Source organism: Oculina patagonica, chromosome 11, assembly GCF_052425735.1.
Source record: "Oculina patagonica isolate OP01 chromosome 11, crgOcupat, whole genome shotgun sequence".
NCBI lineage: Eukaryota > Metazoa > Cnidaria > Anthozoa > Scleractinia > Oculinidae > Oculina > Oculina patagonica.
In genome coordinates this window covers 18,027,689-18,034,680 of record NC_135768.1, presented here as the reverse complement: position 1 = coordinate 18,034,680, position 6,992 = coordinate 18,027,689, and the positions used below count along the sequence as shown (strand labels likewise).

The 6,992-nt window shown below is 37.1% G+C and overlaps 1 long non-coding RNA gene across 1 annotated transcript; it reads left to right on the top strand.

The window, feature by feature from the left end:
- Positions 1-2,364: 2,364 nt before the first annotated feature.
- LOC144629508 (uncharacterized) lies at positions 2,365-6,037 on the top strand. Its single transcript, XR_013566385.1, has 2 exons — positions 2,365-2,943; positions 5,858-6,037. It is a non-coding gene; the product is annotated as an uncharacterized LOC144629508 (long non-coding RNA).
- Positions 6,038-6,992: the final 955 nt, after the last annotated feature.

Genomic DNA, 6,992 nt, shown 5'->3' with positions numbered 1-6,992 from the left:
CTGTCAAAACAAGGTTTCCGCTGACCAGTATCACATGACTATATCGCGGGCTCAGATGTAGAACACATCGAGGTTGATGTTGTTTTGAAGTTGACCGCTGACCAAGTGACATTTCACCATTGAATCGCGGGCGCATGTACTTTTCTGTGTGGAATTATATGAAGCGGAAAGTGAAATTGGGGAAATGCGCTGGTTGCTGTTGGCTCGGCTAAATAAAATCACAGTCACTGTCAGTCACTGTGATAAAATTTATATTTATAAGCTGCTTATTTTGAACTTATGGCGATTCTGGTTTATACCTAAACCTTCGTGAAACGGCAAGGTTAACAGCAAAATTTTGAATATGGTTCAGAGTTGAAACTCAGGAAACAAAATCACAACATGCCGATTTACGAATGAGTTCACCGAGAGGACTCCGCGATTGAAAAGCACACGACAGTTTATTACAGATAAATTATTTCTGGATGTATTCCTCGTTTATCCCGGGATAGCAGCCAAAGAAAAGCGGATTGTGACCGACCGTAATGGCCGTAAATCTTCCAAGCTACTTGTTGAGTTTAAACTGGTTTAAAGCAAAGACGGTCAAAGACAAAATCCCTTTTCGAAACCAAGGAAAGCTAAGCTTATTATTTGTGTTCCTTTTTTAACAGATTAGAAAACTGAGTTTCTGTTATTTAGTTTATAAACAAGCATTCCATCTAATAGAACTCTTTCGTGTAACCGGTAAATGTATGTCAGAACAAGACATACAACCTAAGTGAAATTCGTTTTGTCTTAAACACAAGTTGTATTCAAAGCAGATAGCTTCTACTGCGATAAATTTGTTTATCCTGTAAAGAGCAAATTTCCAGTTACACTACAAGATCAAAATTTACATGTGCATTTGCAAATTTGTAAGAATGTGGTCGAACATTGCTAGCTGACAGCCTTAGCGAAATATAGTTTTCTCAATGACCTATGCTATTTTTGCTGAGAACTTTGCTAAGTTTTCCTTATTTTAGTGAGTGAAAATGTTTTGTGATAAGTTTTGTATTTATAATCTGTTAACAGCCGTTCTGGGAATAAATTGATTATTTTATTCATATTTTTCCAGGCGTAGACAATCGATAAACCAGTAATCGATAACAATCCATAGCAATCGATATCAATCTTCGTATTGTTTTACTTAATACTAACGCCATCAAATATGTTTAAAACGAATATACATACACCTTCAGCGGCTCCTTGGGATTAGTGATTGTTATTGATAACTGTTGATTGCTTTTTTTTAACTGTCGATTGCTATCGACTTTTATCGACTTTCTCAATCGATAACAATCGATAATAATTTTTTTCTGTGAGTTCTATTGTTATGGATTACCGTTTATCAATTTGTGATTGATATCAATAGATATCGATTGTATCGACTGATTTCCGATATAGATTTCTATTGATTGACTCCGCCTGGATTCTTATAAATTACAATAAAGAAAAAAGCACAGATTCTAATTTGTTATGTGTAAGATCATAAACATTTTTTATGTTATAACAACCAAATTGATCATTTATAATATATGATAAGGACTTGGAAAAAAAATTCCAGTTTGCCCTGTGGTCAACAAGCAGCTCTCAAATTTTACTGGCCTAGGACAGTGCATGTGACACTGTGTATTAGTAAACTTGTGACTGTATAATTAAGCGATGGCGTGACATCGCTTTTATGCCATCGCACGATCGGTTCGTTTTGTCTGTTTGGCCCGATCGAACAGAAATCAAGTTTAACTTAACAAGAAATCGCCGCGTAAAACACAAAAGCAAAATACTTCTGTGCAGTTAGAATGGAAAACTACAATGTATGAACGAAAGAGACTTATTATATATGATGGAATCTATTAGATTGAGTAGACAGAAATTTCTAATTCTTAAAACACAAAGGGCCGCTGTGAGCAAGAGACCGTTTGACCATAAAAGCTTGCTCGCGCGTATCGTATGTCGTTTATCCGTGATATCACACTGCAGTATAACGCAATCTTTGTTGAGACAACATAGGGAAATCTAAATAAATAATAAAAATATAAAATAAAGTATTACTGTTGTTCAATTGAGCAAATCTACGAAGAAAATGTATTATTTGCATCCTTGGTCTGTGAATTCATAACAACTGCATTTATTTGAATTCCATCAGATCCTCGGACTATACTATTTATACAATCACTAACATTGCTTCTTATGTTAAAAAAAATGTAAGATGCAGTTGGATAACAGTCTTTTCGACACACAAGGTGTCAGCTACTATTATTTACTTTAAGTTTTCCTCAAAATTATGTAAGACCCCTCGTGAAACGCCATCGCTTCTGCATGCATCGCGTGCCAGTTATTAACTTGTAGTCAGATGATCATGACTTGCCTGGGCCTTCACCCATTATGCAAACAGGCATGAAAAATTAATTGCTTGACAGGAAAATCTACTTGCCCCGGACGACCAGAGGGGAATTGTGGCTATAGCAAGTGCTGCTATCTTGACGGTTGTGATTGGTACAATATTTTAAGCCTTTCATAGTTTTCCAGCCTAAAGCAATGACTTATCAGATATTTTTGCCTGAATTAGTTTTTTCTACAAGAGTAGCAAGTTAGTTTTTGATCCTGAAATAAAAAAAAAAAGTTTAAAATGGGCCTGTCTGCAATGAGGAGAATTAATATCATTTAACGCAAATTTAAAATACATCTACATTCAAATGTACATCAAGCTTTATGAGGTTAATTGAGTGACAGGTATTTATGGAGGTTGTAAGAGGCAGTTTGAGTTTATCATTAATTTTATATAAGCAAATCTGTTGCATTTCTAAAACTTGCTATATTAGGATTTCCATACCTTTTATGGGTTTTTGATATGCAAACATTTTGTTTTTATAGTGAGGGAAAACAGGAATTCAAGGGGTGCAGTTAATGTCTGTGATGATGAAGGTAAGTATTACATTAGTGTCAGTTTATACCTTTATTTCTCTAAATGCTCTGTGACAGAGTTTAGTTTATGTGAATCTACATTAGTGCATGAAACTTGTTTTTTAAGTGTAAAATTTTGGGGTTTAAGAAATGATAGGTGTTTTAACTGCTTGGTAGTTTATGTTTCCTTAAAGGAGAAGTTCACTCTAGAATGGCCATTTATTTTCTTTACACCAATAAAAAGTTTACACCAAGATATGTCATTCTCCAAAATTTCAGCTTCCAACGTTCGCTATAACCCTACAAAATCTTTCTTAAAACTCGACAGCTGAACGCCGACATCTTGGAGCTGGTAATGTATGCGTGACGTCAAAGAGCTCAGCCTGAAGTTTGGCGGGAATATTTTAATAGTCGAAACTCCTTGTTTTTTGTATTTCTTGGAGCTCCGTTTGAGCAAAATGGAGATGCACAAACAGGCATTTTGACAAACAAAATCCACTACGAAGAAACTTCAGACTGAGCTCTTTGACGTCATGCATACATTACCAGCTCCAAGATGGCGGCTTTCAGTTGTCGAGTTTTGGAAAAGATTTCGTAAGGTTATAGCGCACGTTGGAGGCTGAAATTTTGGCGAATACATTTCTTTCTATAAACGTTTTATTGGCGTAGAGAAAATAAATGGCCATTCTGGAGTGAACTTCTCCTTTAAAGGATCCTAGTCAACCATGATGCTTTGCGCGTTTCAAGAGCCTTATCCGCCATTTTATATGCCATCTAATTTCGAGTGTTTTCAATTGTGGCCGACAATCCAAGCGCATCCTCGCGTACGCAATATATTCACATCTTAAACTACCATCAAAGTCTTAAGTAATTATCTGTGCTTCATTTCGAGCGTTTATTTTATTGGTTTCTTTTAATTTGCCGTTAACATATTCGTTTGTAAGTGGGATGCCCGATGGCATCTCGCGTTCCAAAGCGTGGTCGGCCGAAACCACCGAACAAACAAAGAGAATTCTTTCACGGCAATCATCGTTCGATCTCTGGAATGAAAAGCAAGATAGTCTTGGCATCAAAGGGCTTAGTTATAGCCAGTTTGCAGAAATACGACGTATACACTTGTTTTATTCTTGCAAGCCGATTTTTAGTTCCACATTTGCATATGCTAGAGCACTCAAGTGCGGCATTTCGAGAAGGACAACCAGCAGATTTAGCCGTTCTCTTTCGACTCCACGTAATCTTGCTGGAACAAATCTTACAAAGGAAAAAGGAACACGGATACTCTATAACAAAAGAAGAAAATTATTTCATTCCTTAGCACTCGATCGACATTCGAACGGAGTCCGCCGAAGAGGCAAATATTGAAGCGATCGCTTATCCGCTCTCATTTTGCCCTGCGCTTCTGACAACGGACGAAACATAAATATCTGGGCTTCAAGATGGCCCCGGAGAAAAAGATTCTTCAATATCTAATAGGCTATCACCATCTTCGATGTTCATTCCTTACATTCTGGCAGATCTTTTAAAGTTGATTCGAGTGAAAACTTTCGCGCGTTGTCAAATTTCGTCGCGGTCTGTTGACTTTGTACGCGCGTCACATGTAATCTGAAACGAGACTCCCCGCAGTTGCCGGAATGTAAACAATAATAGAGGCGTGGCTGACTAGGATCCTTTAAAGTCATGGTTCCCATTGAGGAATTTAATATACACAATTGACATGTAACAGCATATGTAAATATCATACAAAATGTAATGTTTTCATTGTTCAAGATAAGAGGGGATGGGGGAGGGGCCCAGGGGGGGGGGGGGTACTCTGGCTTGTAAATGACGGGGATGATCGAAGGATTTTTTTGGGTTTGAAATTTTCGATTCCAGGATTTTTTTGGGTTGGAAAATTTGGCAAGTATTTTTTGGGGTGACTTGATTTAAATTGGGGATTTTTTTGGGTATTGAAAACGAACTAAAGTGCCTTGGCGTATTTATGGTATGATGAATAAACAAACACGAGCGTTCAATTTTTTATGGTTTTCTCTGTGTTATATTATTGCCCCTCCTGGCAATTTAGGGGTAATTTGACAAGCGATTTTTTTTTAGGTTTATTTTTGACCCAGGGATTTTTGGGGTATGTCACAAGACTTAGGGATTTTTTTGGGTCCTGAGTTTTGCCTCCATTCGATCATCCCCGTCAGTTACAAGCCGGAGTACCCCCCCTGGGGGTAGGGGTAGGAGGGCAAAAAACCCAACAAGATCTGCTACCTGACCCGAAAAATTGCTGGAATACTTGTAATGATTTTGTGGGAGAAGTGCAAATTGACCTGTTCAAATTCTGCTTGTTATTAGCTAACCTTAATATCTACATGTAAGCTTAAGCCCTAACTTAACATAAATTGTCTTGTTGTGGTACTAGGCGAATATAGAAATAGAATTTTAACTCAGCTGAAATTTCACATGAAAACAAAAAGTTGATAAACTTTTAGAGCTGCTTTGGCCAGAAAAGCCAGTTGGGCTTGTTGATGAGCCAGCTTAGTGTTTTCTTAGCTACGCTAAGAAAGGGGAGAATATGTAAGCTTTCATGGAATTAATCACAGTGCTTTCAACAGCACCTGTCAGAGAGCAATGTAAGAGTCTTAAGACACCTCATTTAATAGGGAAATCATGAAATTTAACCAGTGATTCACCCCAAAACACCCACCAAAGCTCATTCATGTGCCAGGTCTTATTGATAGCACTATTTATGCCTTCAGTAGGTCAAAGGATTTTTTTGGTTCTGAACATATCCCCCAACACAGTCCCTGGCCCAGGCAAAAATTGGAAAAATACATCTCTTTTTTATGCATCTGCAGATTGTTCTGAACAATTTAAGCTAATTTAAAATTATAAACATCCATTTGATGCCAATGATCATCAACAAATCTTATGTCCTTTTTGCCTTTTTCAGGGTTAACACGAGTAGCAGAATTTCCACAGAGTTGCAGACACAGCAAGAGATAAATGAACAATCAGATTATTATATTATTTTCTTCATTGCATGTAAAAATGTACTGTGTGTAGAATACAATTTATTTATAAGGACAGTTGTAATTTTAAAGTTAATGAAATAAAGCCAGATAAGGTACAATCATGTACATAAAAAATCATCCTGCTGCCTAAACATTTAATTCCCAGTGCGCACGCTGCAAAGAACAGTAATTATGATAATGAGATACACATTTCATCATCTCTTAATGTATGGTAAAATGGCATGCTAAAATTTTTGCCAAGCAATCTATACCCGAGTTTAGAACTAACAAACAGTATTTATGCCTCTCCAGAATTTGTGCTAAGTTTACATGTAATTAAGCAAAGGGGAAAGGGATTCATATAAAAGAAAAAGGTCTTATCGTTTTGGGGGACCCTATTTTGCAGAATGACAGAATGTCAATATTTTGCTTGCCACTACCTTTTACTCCAGTTTGCTAACAGGAAGCTGTTATTTTTATTGTTAGGCAATAATAAAAGACTGTCATCGTCACCATTCCATCATATAGGGGCCCCATTTGGGGGAGGGGGGGAATTGAAGCTACATGCAAAACTTTCCAATTGTATGCTATGTACAGCTGTAACATACCAGTTATGATGGGGGTATGGATATGTTCTAGAGCAACCCTTTCTTTGTTCTTGTTTAACTTTGAGAGTTGCGAGTATATCTTTAGAAGGTTATGCATAGACTACTAATGATATTTTTGATTGATCAACTTTTTAAGTGTCAGTCCGGCTTAAAGCGGTCCTCTTGACTTCGCGCCAAAAAAAAGTTTCCTTTTATTTTTTGCCTGTGAAAAGGCATTGGTCCATATATACAAAAAGGCAATAAATTATTTTCTAGTTCTTTATCTTCGCTTTGCTACAGGCCAAAATTGAATTTTGGCCGACCAGGGGCCGCCGACGGTAGTCGAAGGGCTAAATTTCGACCATTTTGTGAAGCGTGCTATGTCCACAAAAATGCACTTGACGGAATATCCTTTGGCACAAACTCTAAAACACCTTTATTAAGTTCACTGACGAAACGAGGAAAATTTTCCGAAAATTCTAAGCAT